This window comes from Schistocerca gregaria, chromosome 2 (assembly GCF_023897955.1).
Source record: "Schistocerca gregaria isolate iqSchGreg1 chromosome 2, iqSchGreg1.2, whole genome shotgun sequence".
Classification (NCBI taxonomy): Eukaryota; Metazoa; Arthropoda; class Insecta; order Orthoptera; family Acrididae; genus Schistocerca; species Schistocerca gregaria.
In genome coordinates this window covers 792,616,637-792,642,549 of record NC_064921.1, presented here as the reverse complement: position 1 = coordinate 792,642,549, position 25,913 = coordinate 792,616,637, and positions in this window count along the sequence as shown.

Sequence of the window (25,913 nt, the reverse complement as noted above, 5' to 3'; positions counted from 1 at the left end):
TTCCTGCTCTTCATTAGACATGATAATGTGTTGCGGTTTTGGTATTTCCACATTTCTGTATACCTCTTATAAGTAGGTCAAGACAGCAGCATGGTGTTTTGCGTTATCTTGTTGAAAGATAATGTCATCGAGATCGTAAAGGTATCTCAAGTTCATGAGCCCTATCCCGTCAGAAAAGCAACACCTGCGCTCCACATAACCTCCTATGCGAACCAGAAGACATTAGAGAGTAGCTTCCATGGTACTTGAGGGAGCTGTAATGGGTAGAAACTCTAGGGGAAGACAGAGATCGAAGTACATCCAATCAATAATTGAGAACGTTGGGTGCATGCGCTGCTCTGAGATGAGAAGATTAGCATAGGAAAAGAACCAATCGTAATACTGATAAAAAAAAAGGAAAGTTGAGAAATACAGTAGTGGAAATCAGTGTGAAGGCATGGGTATCTACACTAAAAGTAACGTTGTCGATTGGAATAGTTGGTCACAGTATGCATGCAATAGTATGAGACCGAGGATACCGACAAATGCAGTCACATGGAATCGCATTTTAATGCCAGCACTGCAGTACACAATGAGACATCAACGATTAAGGTAGTAGAAGGTGGAACTCGGTATAAGGGCAGTCGAATCTGTGCGGTGTTAGAGTGTACGTGCGTGCTTTAGTACATATAGGAAACAGACACCATTGGTGACAATGTGTTTTGCGTACATAAGCCACGATTGTGACAGTGCACACAGCTATCACGTGATAAAAATGCTAAAATCGGAGCGTATAAGAAAATGGGACTCTAATCCTCAAATCGCCAAGATGCTGAACCGTTCAAGTACAGTGATTGATAGTTTCGTAAGATTGGGCGCACAATATTAACAGAACGGAGAATAGGGGCCTAGTATAAAATTATCAGTGGCATCGAAACGGTTACTTTTACGTAAAGTAAGGGCCACAAACCGTTATTTTTCTCCTCTTGTTGCTCATTTAGAGTTACCAGTGACTGCCAGACTGTACGATAAACTTTGTCACATGACAAACATCTTGCATTCACGAAATGTTGCAGAAACCTGCTCTAATACCCAAACATAAACAGGGTCGATTGGAATTTACTGAAAAACGTATTTCAGAAATGGATTAAGCGATCTTCAGTGATTAAAAGAAGTTTAATTTAGATGGGACAGGTGGGTTTCAATATTATTAGTATGATCTGAGAACAGAGCAATAGGTAACAACGAGCAGAAATTTTTGATGGTGGAACTGTTGTGATTTGGGCAGCATTCTGGGCTATTGTTAAATCACGCATTGGTTTACTGAACACTAAAATGAAGTCTAACGTGTTCACTGAGATTAGAATGTATGAGGACCTAGGAGACGAAAGTATAATATTTCAACACGGTAATGCATCTGCGTATCTACATCTACATCTACATGACTACTCTGCAATTCACATTTAAGTGCTTGGCAGAGAGTTCATCGAACCACAATCATACTATCTCTCTACTATTCCACTCCCGAACAGCGAGCGGGAAAAACAAACACCTAAACCTTTCTGTTCGAGCTCTGATTTCTCTTATTTTATTTTGATGACCATTCCTACCTATGTAGGTTGGGCTCAACAAAATATTTTCGCATTCGGAAGAGAAAGTTGGTGACTGAAATTTCGTAAAAAGGTCTCGCCGCGACGAAAAACGTCTGTGCTGTAATGACTTCCATCCCAACTCGTGTATCATATCTGCCACACTCTCTCCCCTATAACGTGATAATACAAAACGAGCTGCCCCTTTTTGCACCCTTTCGATGTCCTCCGTCAATCCCACCTGGTAAGGATCCCACACCGCGCAGCAATATTCTAACAGAGGACGAACGAGTGTAGTGTAAGCTGTCTGTTTAGTGGACTTGTTGCATCTTCTAAGTGTCCTGCCAATGAAACGCAACCTTTGGCTCGCCTTCCCGATAATATTATCTATGTGGTCCTTCCAACTGAAGTTGTTCGTAATTTTAACACCCAGGTACTTAGTTGAATTGACAGCCTTGAGAATTGTACTATTTGTCGAGTAATCGAATTCGTATGTTTCTGATGCAACTAAAAAGCGGTTTCAGGATAAAAATATTGACGTCTTGTCTGGCCTGAACATAGCTGTGAGTTGAAGCCTGTGGAAAATCTTTGGGGAATACTTGCAATGCGTGTTTATTGCAATGGAAGGCAATTGGAGGCGGTATCTGCGATGAAGAGAGCGATACGAGAAGACTGGGGGACAATTTCACTGCAAGAACTACGAAACCTAACAAAAATAGGGTCGCAGAGAGTTTTTGCAGTAATTAGGAAGAACAGAGATTGGTCAAGGTACTAACAGTGCAATAACACAACAGGACAGTGAATGACTCTATACCAGTTTCCATCCGGGAAAAGCAAACGCCTTATTTTGGTTCTCGTGTTATGAAAGACATTTCATAATCTCGTCATAAATGTTTGTCTTATACGTGTCTACTACTTACATAATAAAATCGACACATGTATGCTTCAGACATTGTACTATTACCTACGTAGGAACACCGCCTTTTTACAGATTTCCACTGCCTTAGTGGCGCTAACTGCACGTACGTATATTGTGGCCAGTTCTTTCTGTAAAACAGTAAATCATAAGCTGCAACCTTTACGTACTGATGCTTCTGTTTCTTCTCGTTTCTCTAGCTGTCATGTCACCTCCTTCCTGCCTCTCTTCAATACTTGTCTTTGTATCCCTCCCACATCCATTGCTGCTAGTACCCTTTATTTAAATCCACCTACGTGTAATATTTCTTTGTTGTTCTACTTTTCATGAACAGGTATCATCCGTGTAGTTTTCTTCTGTAGCTACTACTGTTTCCACTATTTATGTTGCTGTCTCCTCCAGAAGATACGAAGCACAGGCTCACATAGTCCAGCTCCCTTAGTCCAGTCGATGATGGAAAATTAGGGGAAAAAATTCGTTTAGTCGCTCCTAAAGTTTTCTTAGTGTTTTTTTTTTCTTTTTGGGCACCCTTTATCTTTGCTAGAAGCCGCAGTTTTCGAATTATTCAAGAAAATATAAAAAAGTGTCCTTTGAAAGTCCTCCCACCTCCACGCTCACAGCTTACCGGCAGAATTTTTAGTATGTTGTTCATGGCAGCCTCTCCTACCACTGCACAAAAATTTGGCAATACACGATTTTTCCCGTTATTTGTTCCTTATTGGTCGTTTTAGTCTGGGTTACCAAGTACTAAGGTGCAACTGAGCTAAGGATAGCCTCCGACAGAGGCTGCACTAGGCAAGACCTATTATATACGGCATTTTCCATATACTTCCTGCAAATCCGGACACCTAGTAGTGGAGATTAATACGGAGTGCGTCCACCTTTTACCTTTATAATGGTTTGAACTTTGCTGAATGGTAGCCCATTCTTCGTCATGAGCTGAAACCAAAGAAAGTAAGCATGTGGGGCTCTGGGGTCCACGGCGTTGACGTTCTGGCCAAACGTGTTCCATTGGCTTCAGGTCGGGACTCTGGTCAGACCAATCCATTTTAGGAGGGTTACTGTCCACAAACGACTGCCTCACAGATGCTGCTTTATGACAGGGCGCATTATTGTACACTTACAATCTTCGTCTCCGAACGTTTCCTCCACTGTATGCAGTACACAATGGCGTAAAATGTGTTCGCATCCTTCCGCATTAGCGTTTTCTTAACCGAAATAAGGGGACAACACGCTAAATACGGAAAACAAACCACATATCCTACACCAGCTACTCCGAAAAAAAAAAAGTTCAAATGGCTCTAAGCCCTATGGGACTTAACATCTGAGGTCATAAGTCCCCTAGACTTAGAACTACTTAAACCTAACTAACCTAAGGACATCACACACATCCCGCGACCGCAGCAGCAGCGCGGTTCCGCACTGAAGCGCCTAGCCTAGAACCGCTGGGCCACAGCGGCCGGCAGCTACTCCGAAATTCACTGTTGGCACAACATCCGGCGGCAGGTAACATTCTGCAGGCATTCGCCAAACCGAGACCCTTCCACTGGATTACCCACAGGGTATAGCATGATTCGTCGCTGCAGATCAATCGCTTCCATTCTGCTAGCCGGATTGTTCGGCAACAAAAGGAGACTGACTGATTTCTTCGGCTGATGAAACGCGGTTCTTTACAGGCAACGCCCGCAGTGTGCGACGATACCCGCCCGTGAGCAAATAACACCTGGCGGGTCCTGATTTAGCTGTGGCCGTTCCTTTCCGTTTCCACTTCAAAATGGTTCAAATAGCTCTGAGCACTATGGGACTTAACATTTGAGGTCATCAGTCCCCTAGAACTTAGAACTACTTAAACCTAATTAACCTAAGGACATCACACAACACCCAGCCATCACGCAAATATGACACACCACAGCCCAGGGCAGACGGGGGAACCTGAAGACATGATCGGAAAGAAAAGGGGGCAAGGAGAGGAAAAACGAAGTGGGGGGGGGGGGGGAGTAGAAAACACTGAAGTAAATCTTATTAATGGAGTTTATTACAGTAAACTGAATTGAGAGTACTTAACTTTGCCTTTTCACAAACAGGTGTCGCAAGCAATTGACGACTTGCAAATAATGTCCTTCGATATATACAATTTCCATGCAAGCAGTTAATATAGATCGCAACTAAAGAGTTAGGATGACGGCTCGTCTTCTAGGCGGCTCTCCTGGTGCGGCCGAGGCTAGCTGGAGAGCGCATATATTCTCTTCTTGTAGAGGCCGCTCCTGTCGTGCTGTCGTCCTAGTCAGCATGCTATTGGCTGACGTCGTCTCACAGCCTTCTCTGTGTTTCGTTCCAGGCCGACGCGCCGGCGCTTCATGTTACGCGGGAACAGCTCTTTTAAGCCCACCATAGTATGTAAAAAATTTCTCGAGTTTTGCTATTTGGGGAGCAAAATAACTGATGATGGTCGAAGTAGAGAGAATATAAAATGTAGACTGGCAATGGCAAGGAAAGCGTTTCTAAAGAAGAGAAATTTGTTAACATTGAGTATAGATTTAAGTGTCAGGAAGTCATTTCTGAAAGTATTTGTATGGAGTGTAGCCATGTATGGAAGTGGAACATGGACGATAAATAGTTTGGACAAGAAGAGAATAGAAGCTTTCAAAATGTAGTGCTACAGAAGAATGCTTAAGATTAGATGGATAGATCACATACCTAATGAGGAAGTATTGAACAGGATTGGGGAGAAGAAAAGTTAGTGACAAAACTTGACCAGAAGTAGGGATCGGTTGGTAGGACATGTTCTGAGGCATCAAGGGATCACCAATTTAGTATTGGAGGGCAGCATGGAGGGTAAAAATCGTAGAGGGAGACCAAGAGCTGACTACACTAATCAGATTCAGAAGGATGTCGGTTGCAGTAGGTACTGGGAGATGAAGAAGCTTGCACAAGATAGAGTAGCATGGAGCGCTGCATCAAACCAGTCTCAGGACTGAAGACCACAACAACAACAACAACTGTGCACGATAATTTCCGTCAAGAAGTAAGTACAAATCGACAGCTACAACACATTGATAGATGTTAACTATGCCAAACAGTCAAGGGTACAATCAAATACAACGCCACGTCAGAGATAAAACTATAGTACATGCTGGTAACTGCAGCATCAGTTTACTAAGAGGCACATCATAATATTTGATCTCAAGTAAACGCTGTGCTTTAGTGAGCTGTATGGTGAAATTCCCTTTTTTTATTGTAATCTAAAATACATCGTAACTGCCAACAATAAATCAGCTTGTACCATATAAAACTATAATGACATCAACACACCAGGTAAAGTCACTTTGTCTTTAGCTGTAACATTTACGTACCATGGTGGGCTTAAAAGAGCAAATTACTTTTGTTCAAATTATCGTATAACTTTCCTACCGCTTATACCAGTAAGACTGGCTTAAATGGCTCTGAGCACTATGGGACTTAACATCTGAGGTCATCAGTCTCCTAGACTTAGGACTTAGGACTACTTAAACCTAACTAAGCTAAGGACGTCACACACATCGGTGCCCGAGGCAGGATTCGAACCTGCTACCGTAGCAGCGGAGCGGTTCCGGACTGGAGCGCCTAGAACCGCTCGGCCACAGCGTGCCAGTATGGGAAATACTATTTAACCTCATATTTCCCTGTAAACTGTGTTCTGACTGCTGAAGGTTTCACCATGAATTTTAACAATTATTTGGTGGCTGAATATCCCTATCTACAAACGTACAGAAATCATATAAAATGTCTGTCACAGTGAATGTAATGTAAAATAGTGTACGCAACACCTGTACAGACGTGAGAGAGTACGTAATGTCGTTAATCTTGCCTGTAGCCTATGCAAGTCTCTTCATCTCTCTATAACTGCTGCACCTTGCATCGATTTCAACCTGCTTTCTGGGTTCAAACCTTGCTCTTCCTTGCAGTTCTTACCGCCCGACCCCCCCCCCCCCCCCCCCTTACCACTAGTACACTGATGATTCTCTGATCCCTCAGGATGTGTTCTGTCAATCGATTCCTTTTTTCAGTCACGTTGTACAACAAATTTGCTATCTCCACAATTCGCTTCAGTACCTACCGAGCTTCGCATGAGTTTTTCTTCTAAAACTGCTATTCTTTTATTGTCTGTTCTTTTCATCATCCTGATTTCATTAACAGGCTATGCTACAAACAAATACTTTTAGAAAAGACTTCCGAACGCTTAAATTTGTGTACAACGTTAACAAATTTCTGTCTTTCAGAAATGTTTCTCCTCCTGTAGTCAGCCTGCGTTTTAAATCGTCTCTGCTTCGCATATCGTCATTTTTTTTTTCCGAAGAGCAAAATCCATCAACTACTTTCAGAGTCTTGTTTCCTAATCTAACTTCTTCAGCATCGCCTCATTTAATTCGACTAAATTCAATTACCCTCTTTTTGCAGTTGTCGGCATTCGTTTTAAAGCTTCTTTTCAAGTCACTTGCCAAGGAGAATTAATCAATAGACTCATAAAATAAATATAGCCTTTGGAGATGGGTATAGATGAGCGAAACCGCTAATGGGGCTCAGATATAAATGAACGACGTCAGTCACGAGTAAAACGACATTCTTCTCCTTAGTTCGACGCTCTGCTGACGGCCAACGGGCAGCGAGCCAGGCTGGGTGTTTCTGCAGGCAATCTGTAACGTGCCGCATCTTCTGCAGATTGTGCCGGCGGAACCGACGTCACTTCCTGGAAGAAAGCTGATAGCTGGCGGTGCGTTACGCAACGCGCTTTGCGTCCTGTCGCAAGCCCGGATCGCTCCTCCTGCCTCTTCCGCCTGCCGCCGTTCCTGATTCCTGCAGTTGCGAGAGATAGGGCGGAGCCATTACTCAAACAACACCGGCTCAGCGGCGAAACGCAGAATTAAGAAATGTCCTGCTCGACCGTCTGCCCGCACTACAGAACTGCAGAACAGCGGTTCGCGCGGTTTAGCGTGTAGAACTGGGCGAAAATATGCTTCACTTGGACATCGACAGCGTGGATATACAGGGTGATACTGTCATGATGTTAGAAGTTTTCAGGTGTGATGGAGAAGAGTGAGTTTATCAATTTGAGGTAAGGGACCCTTGTCCGGAAACAACCGAGTCAAGGGTTATACGAGAAAATCGTTCTGATGTCTGTGACAGTGGAATACGTTTACCGGTAGTGTTGCTAGTAACGCTGTACGGTAGAAACTTCCAGACGTGTAGTATGGACCACGACAAGAAAAAAAATTCTAGCAAACATGGGATCGAAAATGCATACGTTAACAGCTACGAACACTTGTTGATCTTCTTGACTGTGAAACACGTCGCTTCTGAAGAAAGCTCTTTGGTTTACATACTTTTTTCGAAGAGGTAGAACGAACAAAAACAAGAAAACAAGCCAGTAAATCTGGGCTATAAAATATATATGTTAACAAAATACGAGCACTTCAGCATTGCTACTATGAAACATATCTTCTACTGAACTAGTGGTCATAGCCTTTTACGGTGTGCAAAAATGGTTCAGATGACTCTAAGCACTTTGGGACTTAACATCCGAGATTATCCTAGACTTAGAACTACTTAAACCTAACTAACCTAAGGACATCACACACATCCATGCCCGAGGCAGGATTCGAACTTGCGACCGTAGCAGCAGCACGGTTTTGGAATGAAACGCCTAGAACCGCTCGGCCACAGCGGCCGGCTACGGTGTGAATTTTACAGCCCATGTTTACTAGACATTTTTTTCTAGTTTTGATCCACACTACCACCTCTTCAAGTTGCCTATCCTTTAATCTTAGCAACAACATTACCGGCATACAGGGGGACCCAGCTGCCCGTACCAATATCGTTTTATGCAACACGCAGTTTCGTATCAGCCCTTCACAAACCACATGCGAGATGTTCATTTCCTCCCTCTCGCTGGGCGCAAACTATCAGTCCTACAAAAAAATGAACAGGATCTTTTTGTAGGAAATTTAATGCAGTTACCCTCGTACTGGGATACATTTTCGCTGGAAGCCATGGTTTCGAATTATTCACCTAAAACGATTAAAACTAAAGTCCACATATATCTTCACTCTCACATTTATAGCTCAACTGTCAGGATTTATACTATGTTGTTCGTGGCACTCCCTCCTACAACTGTACAAGCATTTGCGACTGCAAATATTATTTCTCACTTCGACTTTTTTTGTCTCTATTAGTTGGGCTGTTATGCTCCAGCGTAGTCGACTAATTTGTTAACATTATTAATTTAAACGTGCTCATGAGGGTAATGAAAGAAAGAATGGTTTGTAGTTGTCAATGTTGCAAATTGTGGTCAGCAAAGTCACAGCATTTGTACTATGGCAAAAATCGTTCTGATATATTCGACAGTGAATACAAGTACTGGTGCTGTTGTTGCTAAGACTGTAGGGTACGCAACTTTCAGAGGTGATAGTGTGGACCAAAACAAGAAAAAATGTTCAGTAAACGTGCTCTGAAATGCATACCTTAACCATTTGATTCGTAACAATATAAAAAAAAACTATGTTATAAAATTTGTCACAAAATTGACTTTTCTTGTCATCGCAAGCAACGAACACAACAAGATACTGCCAACAAGTAAACACCCGATTACTTTACGGAGATTGTTTACTTTGGAACGACTTGGACATACAGTTATGAACCTACCATGTACTGTGGAAACAAGCTCAGCTTCGAATCCTGCCTCGGGCATGGATGTGTGTGATGTCATTAGGTTAGTAAGGTTTAAGTAGTTCTAAGTCTAGGGGACTGATGACCTCAGATGTTAAGTTCCATAGTGCTCAGAGCCATCTGAACCATTTGAAACAAGCTCAGAAACACTTCAGCAGGAGATTCACAGCTTACATCAATATTTGGTCCGACCTCTTCAGAGAAGTCATGCACCACTGTTGATTTCTACGATGTAAACCACCTCACTTGTGAGTTTATTATGGCAAGCTCATCTCCACTGTCGTCATCCACATCATCATGAACTGCGTTTTCAATTAGAAATTCTGCACCTGGCAAAAGAGCTGAAGTTCGTGATGCATTTTCCTGACGCAGAACATTCACAGAAGCAATCCCAGGACCAATTTTTGCCTCAGATATCTCTGCATCCATATCACTTGTAATTTCTTCTTCTAAAAGACCGACGTTTAAATCGCGGGTGACCTCTCGAAACTTCTATCAATACGTCATGTCAATGTGTAAAAGAAATTATAGTCCTAAATATTGAGCAAAAGACGGACATAAGATTTAATAAATTTTCACCCAGTTACAAAATTTATTATAAAAGTACAAACAGCCCCAGCAGTTTCCAGTCAAAACCGCCCATAAACGCTGTAGTACGAACTCAGATTTATCTTAAAATAACTATGACATACTTACTTTCATTGTCAACTACCGCCTCAGTATGATCACTGTGCAAAAATCACATGCCAAGCAAATTACGCAACACAAACTTGCAGACGCAGGTCTCCTACAATCTAGTAGCAGACACTTCGCGCACACTGTTGCTCTTAACGCTGTAACTACGGCAGCAGGTTCGAATCCTGCCTCGGGCATGGATGTGTGTGATGTCCTTATGCTAGTTAGGTTTAAGTAGTTCTAAGTCTAGGGGACTGATGACCTTAGATGTTAAGTCGCATAGTGCTCAGAGCCATTTGAACCATCTTAACACTGTAAGGGATTGCTGCAATGCACTACATTCGTGGAAACTGCTCATTGTACCGCTTCAAGTCTCTGCCTTGCAAAGCCGTCAGTGGTTTCACGCGAAAGGCACTGGTACCTCAAATAATAATAATAATAATAATAATAATAATAATAATAATAATAATAATAATAAGCTTCGGACAAGCGCCGTCATGGTCGGGGACGACGCTTGAACCCTATGCCCGCCCACAATGGTAACGACACTGCTAGTCAACTGGAAAATGACTTAAATCCAAATAGAGGTGTTTTGCAGGATATGCTTCCTACAACCACCCTAGAAGGAAAACAAAGACAGAGGATGAGATGGTCAGATGAAGTTAATCGACACCTCATGTTCTGTTATTACCAAGCAACAAACCTAGTAACCAACGCAACTGGATACAGATCACAAGTATACACAACATTTATTACCAGATACCCAGAATTAAAATTTTTAACAGAACAACGACTAGCTGATCAGATCCGTGTAATAATAAAAAATAACAGGTTACCCCAGCCAGAATAAGAAAACATCAAACAACAAGTACAACAAATACTGGAACAAAATAATGTGCAGTCAGAAGAAGAAGAAATTACAGTAATGGACTGAAACATCCCAGAGCAAACAAACCAAGAACAACACGCATCAATTAAAGAATCAGAGGAAAACAAAATCTTAAGACTGCCACCAGAACAAGTACAAATAGATCACGAAGTGACACACATGTTAGATATAGAAGAAAAATTTCAGCTGACATATATAGAATACAAAGACACAAATACAGACATTAGACCATTCTTGCATAGACCGCCAAATAACCCACAAGTCGAAACAACAATAAAAACTATCAACACAATCATACACAACAAAATAAATGCAAACACAACTATGGAAGAGTTACAACTACTGGTTTATATAGGAGCACTCACTACATTAAATATACACACTAGGCAGAGATCAGAACCAACCAACACACAGAAGAAATCCACAAAACCAGCATAGCAACACAGGCTACAGATCAGAATAGAAAAACTGAGAAAAGACATTGGACAGCTAACACAATTTATAAGACATCAAATATCAGAAAAAAACGAAAAGGGTTAGGTAAAATCTCACAACAAGAAGCGATAGAGCAATTAGATGAAAAGAAGCAGAAATTACAACCATTGGCCAAACGACTTAGAAGATACAAAAAAAAGTGAAAATAGATGGAAACAAAACCAAACATTCAACACAAACCAAAAGAAATTTTATCAGACAATAGATAACACACACATTAAAATAAACAATCCACGAAACATAACAGACATGGAACACTTCTGGAGCAACATACGGTCAAACCCGGAAACCCGGTACAACATAAGCAGAAACAGACACATACAAGATGATACCACAAATGCCTGAAGTGATAATTTTGCAACATGAAGTCACCAAAGCAATTAATTCTACTCATAATTGGAAAGCCCCTAGAAAAGATAAAATAGCAAATTTCTGGCTAAAGAAGTTCACCTCAACACATTCACATCTAACTAAATTATTTAACAGTTACATTGCAGACCCATACACATTCCCTGAGACACTTACACATGGAATAACTTATATGAAACCTAAAGATCAAGCAGACACAGCAAACCCAGCTAAATACCGCCCCATAACATGCCTACCAACAATATACAAAATATTAACTTCAGTCATTACACAGAAATTAATGACACATACAACACAGAACAAAAGTATAAATGAAGAACAAAAAGGCTGTTGCAAAAGAGCACAAGGATGTAAAGAGCAACTGATAATAGATGCAGAGGTTACATATCAAGCTAAAACTAAACAAAGGTCGCTACACTACACGTACATTGATTACCGAAAAGCTTTTGATAGTGTACCCCACTCAAGGTTACTACAAATATTGGAAATATACAAAGTAGATCCTAAAATGATACAGTTCCTAAACATAGTAATGAAAAATTGGAAAACCACACTTAATATCCAAACAAATTCAAATAATATCACATCACAGCCAATACAGATTAAGTGTGGAATATACCAAGGAGACTCATTAAGTCCTTTCTGGTTCTCCCTTGCTCTGAACCCACTATCCAACATGCTAAATAATACAAATTATGGATACAATATTACTGGAACATACCCACACAAAATCACACATTTAAAACTACTGGCAGCAACAAATCAACAACTCAACCAATTACTAAAGATAACAGAAGTATTCAGCAATCATATAAATATGGCTTTTGGAACAGACAAATGTAAGAAAAATAGCATAGTCAAGGGAAAACACACTAAACAAGAAGATTACAGATTGGATAACCACAGCAACTGCACAGAAGCCATGGAAAAAACAGATGCCTATAAATATCTAGGATACAGACAAAAAATAGGAATAGATAATACAAATATTAAAGAAGAACTAAAAGAAAAATATAGACAAAGACTAACAAAAATACTGAAAACAGAATTGACAGCAAGGAACAAAACAAAAGCTATAAATACTTATGCTATACCAATATTGACCTACTCATTTGGAGCAGTGAAATGGAGTAATGCAGACCTAGAAGCACTCAATACACTTACACGATCACAATGCCACAAATATAGAATACATCACATACATTCAGCAACAGAAAGATTCACATTAAGCAGAAAGGAAGGAGGAAGGGGATTTATCGACATAAAAAACCTACATTATGGACAGGTAGACAACTTAAGAAAATTCTTTCTAGAACGAGCAGAAACTAGCAAAATACACAAAGCAATCACTCATATAAATACATCGGCTACACTACTGCAATTTCATAACAACTTCTACAATCCTTTAGATCACATAACATCAACTGATACGAAGAAAGTAAATTGGAAAAAGAAAACACTACATGGCAAGCACCCATATCATCTAACACAGCCACACATCGATCAAGACGCTAAGAAAAGGCAATATATACAGTGAGATGGAAGGATTCATGATTGCAATACAGCATCAAACAATAAACACCAATATTACAGCAAGCATATTATTAAAGAGCCCATTACCACAACAGATAAATGCAGACTTTGCAAACAACAAATAGAAACAATAGATCACATCACAAGCGGATGTACAATACTAGCAAATACAGAATACCCCAGAAGACATGACAATGTAGCAAAAATAATACATCAACAACTTGCCACACAACATAAACTAATAAAACAACATGTTCCCACAATCAAGTAGACACCACAAAATGTACTGGAGAATGATGAATACAAATTATACTGGAACAGAACCATTATAACAGATAAAACAAAACCACATAACAAACCTGACATTGTACTCACCAATAAAAAGAAGAAATTAACACAACTAATCGAAATATCCATACCCAATACAACAAATATACAAAAGAAAACAGGAGAAAAAATTGAAAAATACATCCAACTGGCTGAGGAAGTCAAGGATATGTGGCATCAGGATAAAGTTGACATTATACCAATTATACTATGAACTACAGGAGTCATACCACACAATATCCACCAGTACATCAATGCAATACAGCTACATCCAAACTTATATATACAACTATAGAAATCCGTAATTATTGATACATGTTCAATTACCCGAATGTTCCTAAATGCAATATAACATATACCGTACAGTTAAAAGGAAGTCACGCTTGATCAAGGTCCGCGTCACTTTCTACTTTTGACCAGACATAACGTCTGAGATTAGAAAGAAATAATAATAATAATAAAATGTTGATTTGAGAAACCACTATAGCACTTAGTCGTCTTCTATACTGTGAAACACATCTATTCTACTCAACAAGTGCTCACAGCTGTTAAGCTGTGCAGTTATAGTCCATTTTTAATAGAAATTTTTTTCTTGTTTTGGTCCATACTATCACTATTAAAATATAGACACCAAAGACCGAAAACGAAAAACTGCTCACGGCTCTTAGGGTATACGTTATAGGGCCGATGTATACTAGACTTTTTCTGGTTTTGGTCGATACTATCACCATTGAAAGTTGACTACCTTACAATGTTAGTAACTAGTGTATCAGTACTTGTATTCCACTGTCAGGGGTACCAGAACGATTTTCGCTCTTAAATTTTGACTCGGTCGTTTCCGCACCAGGGTCCCTTACCACAAACTGATACATTTACCCTTCTCCATCTTATATGAAAGTCTGTATCATCGTCACGGAGTCACCCCCTACGTGTACGGCGTCGTGGCCAGAAGACAAACTGGTTGTAAGACATTCAAGCATTCATAGGTTGTTGATTTTGTTTCAATGAATAGCAGCCTAATTTTGGCACTGCTTCGGCCTTCTTCTGGCGGAAGATGGCCGTCAACCCGACAAAGCTTCGGTCAGGTGACTTGAAACTGCCGCGCTGCGCGAACGGTCGCCACCTCTCGCTCGATACCTGCGTCGCTAATGAAAAAAAAAAAAAGTGGTTATGTATTTGATAGTGACTAGGGTAGAAGTCATTAAAATATATACAATGATCAGCCAGGACATTATGATCACGTACCAAACAGCGGCTGGTCCACCTTTGGCACGGATAACAGCGGCGAAGCGTGGTGGCGTAGAAGCAGTGAGGCCTTGGTAGGTCGCTGAAGGGAGTTGGCACCAAAACTGCGCACAAATGTCACCTAATTCCAGAAAATTGCGGGGAGCGGGGTGATAAGCTCTGGGGCCACGTTCAATAGCGTTCTAGATGTGTTCGATCGGGTTCAGATCTGGTTAGTTGGGGGACCAGCGTGTCAATGAGAATTCGCCACTGTGCCCTCGAACCACTCCATCAAACTCCTGGCGTTGTGACATGGCGCATTATCTTGAAAAATGCCACTGCCATCGGGAATATGCTCGTCATGAAGAGAAGTACGTGGTCTGCAACCAGCGTACGAGACTCCTTGGCCGTCATGGTGCTTTGCACGAGCTATGGATGCCCACGTGAATAATCCCCAGAGAGTAATGGAGACGCCACCAGATTATCTCTGTCCCGTAGTACAGGTACCAAGGAGATTTTCCCATGGAAGAAGACAGATTCGCAGCTTCCCATCGGCCTGATAAACGGCATCAAAATCCAGTGCCGAAGGTCACTTGCCTATTTCAATCGTAGTTACAGATGTCGTGGTGTTAAATTTGGCACATGCATGGGTCGTCGGCTATGGGGGCCCATCATTAGCAGAGTTCAGTGCCTTGTGTGTTCAGACACATTTGTGCTCTGCCCAGCATGAGAGTCTGGTGTTAGTTCCGCCACAGTTCGCCTCCTGCCCTGTTTTACCAGTCTGCCCAACCCCACCACGACCGACATCCGTAACGAGGGGTGGCCGCCGAATCAATGTTTCGCCAAGTGCTGAAAGCACTTCTCGAGCATCCGACAAGTCGTGCTGTTTCCAGAATGCTCATGTCGAACCTCCGAGCCACCACAATGCCGAACATCTGGGCCATCACAATCTGGGTCACAATTTGCCCTCTGTCAAATTCTACACTCCTGGAAATTGAAATAAGAACACCGTGAATTCATTGTCCCAGGAAGGGGAAACTTTATTGACACATTCCTGGGGTCAGATACATCACATGATCACACTGACAGAACCACAGGCACATAGACACAGGCAACAGAGCATGCACAATGTCGGCACTAGTACAGTGTATATCCACCTTTCGCAGCAATGCAGGCTGCTGTTCTCCCATGGAGACGATCGTAGAGATGCTGGATGTAGTCCTGTGGAACGGCTGCCATGCCATTTCCACCTGGCGCCTCAGTTGGACCAGCGTTCGTGCTGGACGTGCAGACCGCGTGAGACAACGCTTCATCCAGTCCCAAACATGCTCAATGGGGGACAGATCCGGAGATCTTTCTGGCCACCGTAGTTGACTTACACCTTCTAGAGCAAGTTGGGTGGCACGGGATACATGCGGACGTGCATTGTCCTGTTGGAACAGCAAGTTCCCTTGCCGGTCTAGGAATGGTAGAACGATGGGTTCGATGACGGTTTGGATGTACCGTGCACTATTCAGTGGCCCCTCGACGATCACCAGAGGTGTACGGCCAGTGTAGGAGATCGCTCCCCACACCATGATGCCGGGTGTTGGCCCTGTGTGCCTCGGTCGTATGCAGTCCTGATTGTGGCGCTCACCTGCACGGCGCCAAACACGCATACGACCATCATTGGCACCAAGGCAGAAGCGACTCTCATCGCTGAAGACGACACGTCTCCATTCGTCCCTCCATTCACGCCTCCGCGACACCACTGGAGGCGGGCTGCACGATGTTGGGGCGTGAGCGGAAGACGGCCTAACGGTGTGCGGGACCGTAGCCCAGCTTCATGGAGACGGTTGCGAATGGTCCTCGCCGATACCCCAGGAGCAACAGTGTCCCTAATTTGCTGGGAAGTGGCGGTGCGGTCCCCTACGGCACTGCGTAGGATTCTACGGTCTTGGCGTGCATCCGTGCGTCGCTGCGGTCCGGTCCCAGGTCGACGGGCACGTGCACCTTCCGCCGACCACTGGCGAGAACATCGATGTACTGTGGAGACCTCACGCCCCACGTGTTGAGCAATTCGGCGGTACGTCCATCCGGCCTCCCGCATGCCCACTATACGCCCTCGCTCAAAGTCCGTCAACTGCACATACGGTTCACATCCACGCTGTCGCGGCATGCTAGCAGTGTTAAAGACTGCGATGGAGCTCCGTATGCCACGGCAAACTGGCTGACACTGACGGCGGCGGTGCACAAATGCTGCGCAGCTAGCGCCATTCGACGGCCAACACCGCGGTTCCTGGTGTGTCCGCTGTGCCGTGCGTGTGATCATTGCTTGTACAGCCCTCTCGCAGTGTCCGGAGCAAGTATGGTGGGTCTGACACACCGGTGTCAATGTGTTCTTTTTTCCATTTCCAGGAGTGTATATAGACAAGTGCCTTCTCCATTCCACACAGGGACAGCGCGCCCACCGATACTACGTGGTCCATGAGTGTGTCTCACTGGCAGGTGACGCTGCTGTCTCCTGGACTGGTTGATAACGATAGCAAGCCGGTGCTCATAATGTTCTGGCTGATCCGTGTATATAGTATATTACTTTACCATACACCGTGGAGGCGGAAAAATTACCAGTGGTAGAGGCAGAATTCTGCATCACTACCTGTAACAGTTAAAGAGTATCTCGGATGTAACAGAACTGGGTGCCCCTGTGCATACTATCGTCTACAGACAACATTCTACAATGAATGTTCATTCTGCAGCGGAGTGTGCACTCATTTGAAACTTTCTGGTGGATGAAAATTGTGTCAGCCGGGACCCAAACTTGGGTCCTTTGCTTCTATGAAGTTTAGAAGGTAGGAGATGAGGTACTGGCGGAAGTAAGGCTATAAGCACGGGTTGTGAGCTTTGGTGTATAGGCTCCGTCGGTAGACCCCTTGCCCCCGTAAGGCGAAGGTTGCAGGTTCCAACACCGCCACCAGCCACCTCGCCACACTCACCACAAGAAGAACGTGTGCAGTGATAGTGAACAAGTGCAACACAAAAGATAAAGTGCTTTCTCCTCTCACAACAAATAGTGAAGTATAGTAGTATAAAGTGTTTCTTCTAAGTGAAATGAGTGATACAAAGTGCTTCTCACCAAACACCTGTCATACAGCCAAATCAGTGTCAAAAGTATGCCCTGTAGTACTACCAGTTTTTTTTTTCATTATTTGAACTGTATTGTCTAGGATACAAGCATTACTTACTGCAAAGTGCCAACTACTCATAATTGTTTTTTTAATGATTTACTTTACTATGCGCCCTATAAAATTTATATTGTTTACTCACACTTTCCTTTCTGCTTCTCTTATATAATAGGACATAATTTTCTCTCTTCTTCAATTTATGTATAATCTGTAGTATATGTAAAAAAATTTGTTCCACTTCTGCTCCATCTATCATGCTGATGTTTCCCTCATACCGTCCCACCTAACAGTGCAAACTAGAGGAAGAGATCAAACCAGAATACCCAATGTGCCTGTGGCATCACAAGTGCATCACATACAGAAACATAAACTCAAAATCAATGTGTCGATGCTACATATAAATTATTATGCCTGTCCTGCAAATGTTTTACCCAAAAAAAGATGACAAATGGCCATGTAAAAGGGTTCAAGGAACAACAATAAGAGAAAAACGAAAAAGAAAATAATATACAAACGAAACCTATATAATGATAGTAATGTTAACCAGCACTAGGAATATAATAGGTTAATAGAATTAAGTTTTTTTAATGTATCATTGTTAATATATTTAAATGAATATATATGGTTAAAAAAAGTTCCGGTGCAGCAGGAAGTTTTGCAGAAAACTTTGCTGCAATAACTTGAACGGTCGCTAAATAAATATGCACGATACGTCCTTTGTATTTCCACATCTACGTCCACATTATGAGAATCACTCTGAAGTTCGCAGTCACCAATCAAGAAGACAGCTCGTCCTAGATAGGGCGCCATTGTATTCAATGTCTCATATAGAATTTATGTAAACATTATGTCAATTATACTACCAAATGAAAAGTCTTGTAAATTTGCCTGTATCAAGTGACACATTAATATTCAGATATAGTCGTAAATACACAGAACATTCCTGTGGGAATGGATTGTAGCCAGTTAATTAAATCTTCATATCAATATTCTAACAGAGTGAACTAACATTTTATGTGTTACAGTTCTGCTCAGTCTCCTGCCAGAGCAAACCAAAGAACCCAGTGTTTTACTGACTAATGTGTTTTCATTCTGCGCGTGAAAGTGATATACTAAGAATTAATGTAAACAAGTTATTATTATCATTATTATTATTATTAAAATATTTTGTACATGTTGTTATTATTATTAAATCATGGGTAACGATCATACTTTAAAAGTGGGAGTGACAGTAAACTATACACGGCAAACAGGGTATTTTCAACTCTACCAAAATGTAGGTGTCATCGCATCCACATAGTACGTCTTTAATTTCACTACGAAACACTGGTCATAGCAAATGCGTATTGAGGCAGTAGTGGAGTTCTGATATGTACAGAGCGGCTGTCCAATGCACAGTGCGCCGTGGAAGAGACCACCAATTCTGTGTTCCAGGCAGAAGGACAATGTCCAGACGTATAAAACAGTGGCTAACAGAGATTCTCTAACTAATGTGAAGCACAAGAGTACTCAAAGTTCGTGCACCTCTGCAACGAAGCCCCCCGTCATATGTCTGTCGCCATTCCAGAGCATTACAGACCCCGCACATCTTTGCACGAGACTGTGAAACAAGATTTAAAATTTCGTCCCGATAAGCTGCAAATGGTTCAGCAATTGCAGCCGGAAGATAAACGGAATAGATTCAATTTCTGCTTAGCATTACTGGGCAGGATTGACCAGATCGACGCATTTGTGACAAATCTCGTGATATCTGATGAGGCAAACTTTAATCCGGATGGCATTGCTAATACACAATACTTCCAACACTGCTTGGATACAGACCCGCAGCTGACTGAAGGAAGTACCCAGGGTAGCCCAAAGGTCGTCATAGTGTCAATTCTGACCAGTATGTGACAGTGATTCACCATTACTTCATTCCGCAGCTTCGGGGACTCCGCCGTCTAAATTCGATATGGTGTCAGCAAGATGGGGCTATTGCCCCCATTCGGCTAGTAATTCAGTGACTACACTACGGCGCCACTTTCCACATCGATTATTCTCAAGATTCTTTGATATCTCATCGCCTACAAGACCATCTCATCTTCCAGCCTGTTATTTTTTCTGTCGGATCATCTCAGGAACAAAGATTTTTTGAAAGCGACTCAACAATACTGATGAACTGGAAATCGAAATTCAGGAACAGACAAGAGCCGACTCCTGGGGGGGTAGCCGTGTAATGTTCTCTTCAGAAATAAACTTGTGTTTGGCTTTTCAGTAATGGAAATGTATCTGGAACAGTTATATGTAAGTCATATGGGTGAAAATATACGCCAAGCCTCATCATAGGTAAATTAAACTCGACTGCTTCGCGTGGGTCACTCTGTACTCGTATTTCGAATAGGGGAGGGGGGGCAGGAGAAAGTTAGAAAGCGTAACCCCTCCCCGTGCCCATTTTTCTGAATCCGACCCAGGATCCGTGCCTGTCCTAGACTGATTAATTGCATTACCGTTGTTGAAGATTGGCCAGGTTATGAGAAACGGATGACGTAAAAATAATAGTAACCAAATAACTGCCGTTAATCTGTTAGTACGCCCCGCGGGATAGCCACACAGTCAAGGCGCCTTGCAACGGTTCGCGCGGTTCGAGCCCTCCCTCGGGCATGGGTGCGTGTATTGTCCTTAGCGTAAGGTAGTTAAAGTTAGATTAAATAGTGTGTAAGCCCAGGGACGGATGACTTCAGCAGTTTGGTGCCATAGGAACTTACCACCACCACTACCACCACCACCACCAATCCTTTGGCAGTCCAGTGTAAAGTACCCCCTTGCCACAGGCTTTACCGTGACATATCTTAAGGATAAATACAGGGTGTCCCAAGATGAACGGTCAGTCGAAGCACAAACGTCTAGTAAACGTGGGCTTTAAAATACAGGGTGATCAAAAAGTCAGAATAAATTTGAAAACTGAATAAATCACAGAATAATGTAGATAGAGAGGTACAAATTGACACACATGCTTGGAATGACATGGGGCTTTATTAGAACCAAAAACATACAAAAGTTCAAAAAATATCCGACAAATGGCGTTTCATCTGATCAGAATTGCAATAATTAGCATAACAGACAAAGCAAAGATGATGTTCTTTACAGGAAATGCTCAATACGTCCACCATCATTCCTCAACAATACTGTAGTCGAGTAATAATGTCATGAACAGCACTGTAAAGCATGTCCGGTGTTATGGTGAGGCACTGGCGTCGGATGTTGTCTTTCAGCATCCCTAGAGATGTCGGTCGATCACGATACACTTGCGACTTCAGGTAACCCCAAAGCCAATAATCGCACGGACTGAGGTCTGGGGATCTGGGAGGCCAAGCATACGATCATCACCAAACGACGCGCGCAAGAGATCTTTCACGCGTCTAGCAATATGGGCTGGGGCGACATCCTGCATAAACATCGTACGTTCCAGCAAGTGTTTATCAGCCAGGCAGGGGATGATGCGATTCTGTACCATATCGGCGAACCTCTCACCCGTCACGGTAGCAGTTACAAAACAAGAATCACGCATTTCCTCGAAGAAAAAAGGCCCGATAACGGTAGATGTGGTAAATTCAACCCATACCGTGACTTTCTCGTCATGCAATGGAGTTTCCACGACAGTTCTAGGATTTTTGGTAGCCCAAATTCTGCAGCTGTGGACGTTTTGCTGTCCAGCGCCATCTGTCGGACATTTTGTGAACTTTGTTTCTTTTTTGGTTCTAATAAATCCCCATGTCATTCCAAGCATGTGTGTCAATTTTTACCACTCTATTGATATTATTCCGTGGTTTATTAAGTTTTCAAATTTATACTGACTTTTTGATCACCCGGTACATAAGAACTATGAACACTTCTTCATCTTCGATACTGTGAAGCTAATCACGTCTACTGAAAGCTCTTTACTTTCCATATTCTGGAAGGAGGTAGTACGTACCGAAACAAGAAAAAGTTATACAGTAAACATGGCATATAAAATGTCTGACTCAAGAGCTTTGTGCCCTATGAACAAGTGCTCACACCTATTTGTTCCATACTACCAGCTCTCAAAACATGGAAAGGAAAGACCTTGCTGCAGAAGCTTGACAGTGTAGAAGATGATGAGGTGCTCATAGCTTTTAAGGTATGCATTGTAGAGCCCATGTTTACTATACGTTTGTGCTTCAAATTATCGTTCCTCTCGTATCGCTGAATGTTGGCCATTCTTCCTGGGACACCCAGTAGGACCAAATACTGGACAGGAAAGAAAGATAATAGTCTGGTTGCTGGTTGGGGCTACAGTAATACAGAGAGGCACGAAACGGACGGCCAGGACTGTCTGTGGGAAAAGCGCGTGGCCGTCATTTCCCCGGCGCCAGCTGCAGCTGTGTACAGGCAGACGCCGCTTTCGTGTCCTGTGGTCACCTCGCTCCGTCACCTCCGCGGGCCAGCAGGTCTCCAGCCGGACGTGCAAACAGCCTGCGTCCCGCTGTCCCGCTTCTGCGCACAACTTGAGAGCACCAGCGGTCAGACGGTAACCCAATGGGACAGGATGCAGCGGCTTGTGTCACAACGATAGTTCTGTGCTTTCATAGCGTGTAAACAAATTAAACGTGACTTTGAGTGGCACTCACCAATGTCGCCTATTTCACATGGACCACCTAGATGAAGAGCCAAGGAAACTAGTACACCTGCTTAATATCGTGTAGGGCCCCCGCGAGCACGCAGAAGTGCCGCAACGGGACATGGCGTTGACTCTACTGATGTCTGAAGCAGTGCTGGACGGAATTGACGCTATGAATCCTGCATGGCTGTTCATAGTTCCGTAATAGTACGAGGGAGTGGAGATCTCTTCAGAACAGCCGTAGCAAGGCATCCCAGAAATGCTCAATAATATTCATGTCTTCGGAGTTTGGTGGCAAGCGGGAGTGTTTAAACTTAACTGAAGCCACTCTGTAGCAATTATGGACGTGGGAGTCGCATTGTCCTGCTGAAATTACCCAAGTCCTCCGGAAAGCACAATGGACATGAACGGATTCACCTGTCAGAGTATCTAGACGTATCAGGAGTCCCATATCACTCCAACCTCACACGTCCCAGCAGCTTGAACAGTCCCCTGCTTGACATGCAGGGTCCGTGGATTCATGAGGTTGTCTCCATACCTGTACACATCCATCCGCTTGATACCATTCGGAACGAGACTCTTCCGACCAGGCAACATGATACCAGTCATCAACAGTCCGATATTGGTGTTGACGGGGCCAGGCGAGGCGTAAAGGTTTGTGTCGTGCAGTCGTTAAGGGTACACGAGTGGGGCTTCGCCTCCGAAAGCCACATCCACGATTTTTCGATGAATGGTTTGCACGTTGGCACTTGTTGATGTCTCAAAATTGAAATATGCTGCAATTTGTGGAAGGGTTGCTCTTCTGTCACGTTGAACGATTTTCTTCAGTCATCGTTGTTCCCTTTGTTGCAGGATCTTTTTCCAGCTGCAGCAATGTCAGAGATTTGAAGCTTTACTGAATTCCTGATATTCACAGTACACTGGTGAAGGGATCATAGTAGAATAGAGTACGTTCTACCCCACCCTCCATTGCTGCCAAATTTATTCAAGATGACGGATCCAAGACAGTGGCGATAGATATGGCAATATTGCAATGATATCATGGCAGGAAGTTCAAATTTTGGCGGGAAGATAGGTCAAATGGGCTACAACCACTAACCTAAGTCATCCGACCGCCACCTCTTCCTAGGTATTGGCAGGAAAAGGACTCAGCATGTGCTGGTTGGGATGGATGTAAGTCTTTATTTTGCAGGCAGTCTTTACTTAAGCAATATTACCGCCATCCAGTGAGTTCACCACAAGGTCTGGAGTCCAGCTAACCTAGTACACAGTACTGCCACCAGAGGGCCCTGTCGTCCCTCCTGTGATATAATCCAAGATGGCGGTCTGGAGCGGAAAAATGGCAAGAAAAGGACTCAGTCTGTTTGGGCTTCTAGAGAGAAGAAGGAGTGTACTTTATTTTTGGAACAATTTATTTAGGGACGGTTTTGACAAAGTATATTTATTACACTGATAAAAACACGCACCCTGACGTGCTTGAGGTAGCAGTAGCTAATATACAGACCTGCAAACTACTCATAAATAATGCAGTATGCTGATGTGCAGAGACGAACACAACTCATGAACTACCGAAATAATGCAGTACGCAGCAGAGATGTTCTGATCTGGCCCTATTAGATGGTGATGATGATGATGACTTTTTTGAGGGTGCAATGGAGTCGCCCGATCAAATGTTAATATCCTGGAGTCAGAGCGAAAAGGTAATTACTCACTCGCTTTATAAGCTTGTGATAGAATTCTTTCTTTCACCGCATCAGCAGCGGATGGCACAGTACTTAACTAATATTTACTTTATCTCTTCTTCTACAGAGGTCGCGTCTCCGCAACCTCAACATAGTTTAGCACGCATACCAGTGGCGGCTAAAGCGTCTTCCTCACCAAAGCAGCGCCCAGTAAGGCACGCCTCGCCTATGAGGACGTCGCTACTCGCTGTGCGGGAAGCCGCTGCCGCCGCCGCGCCGGCACCGCCTCTCTGGCGTCCGCGGATCGAGCAACGAACCACCACCCCTCAAGTTACCGGGTCGGGTCTACAGCGGCATTGGGAGCCATCGCCGCAGCCTGGCTGTTCCCATCCCGCTGGCCTGGTAATACCGCAACATCCTCCTCGGTCATCATCATCACCATCATCATCAATCATCATCGTATGAGCCTTGTGCGAATCGGCGTAAACATAAGGTATGTGTGCCTCCCCGCATACCAGTTTGTCCCTCCCCAACACCATCATCAATGGGGTGGACTCAAAATAGTACAAATATACACTCCTGGAAATTGAAATAAGAACACCGTGAATTCATTGTCCCAGGAAGGGGAAACTTTATTGACACATTCCTGGGGTCAGAGACATCACATGATCACACTGACAGAACCACAGGCACATAGACACAGGCAGCAGAGCATGCACAATGTCGGCACTAGTACAGTGTATATCCACCTTTCGCAGCAATGCAGGCTGCTATTCTCCCATGGAGACGATCGTAGAGATGCTGGATGTAGTCCTGTGGAACGGCTTGCCATGCCATTTCCACCTGGCGCCTCAGTTGGACCAGCGTTCGTGCTGGACGTGCAGACCGCGTGAGACGACGCTTCATCCAGTCCCAAACATGCTCAATGGGGGACAGATCCGGAGATCTTTCTGGCCACGGTAGTTGACTTACACCTTCTAGAGCAAGTTGGGTGGCACAGGATACATGCGGACGTGCATTGTACAGTTGGAACAGCAAGTTCCCTTGCCGGTCTAGGAATGGTAGAACGATGGGTTCGATGACGGTTTGGATGTACCGTGCACTATTCAGTGTCCCCTCGACGATCACCAGAAGTGTACGGCCAGTGTAGGAGATCGCTCCCCACACCATGATGCCGAGTGTTGGCCCTGTGTGCCTCAGTCGTATGCAGTCCTGATTGTGGCGCTCACCTGCACGGCGCCAAACACGCATACGACCATCATTGGCACCAAGGCAGAAGCGACTCTCATCGCTGAAGACGACACGTCTCCATTCGTCCCTCCATTCACGCCTGTCGCGACACCACTGGAGGCGGGCTGCACGATGTTGGGGCGTGAGCGGAAGACGGCCTAACGGTGTGCGGGACCGTAGCCCAGCTTCATGGAGACGGTTGCGAATGGTCCTCGCCGATACCCCAGGAGCAACAGTGTCCCTAATTTGCTGGGAAGTGGCGGTGCGGTCCCCTACGGCACTGCGTAGGATCCTACGGTCTTGGCGTGCATCCGTGCGTCGCTGCGGTCCGGTCCCAGATCCACGGGCACGTGCACCTTCCGCCGACCACTGGCGAGAACATCGATGTACTGTGGAGACCTCACGCCCCACGTGTTGAGCAATTCGGCGGTACGTCCACCCGGCCTCCCGCATGCCCACTATACGCCCTCGCTCAAAGTCCGTCAACTGCACATACGGTTCACGTCCACGCTGTCGCGGCA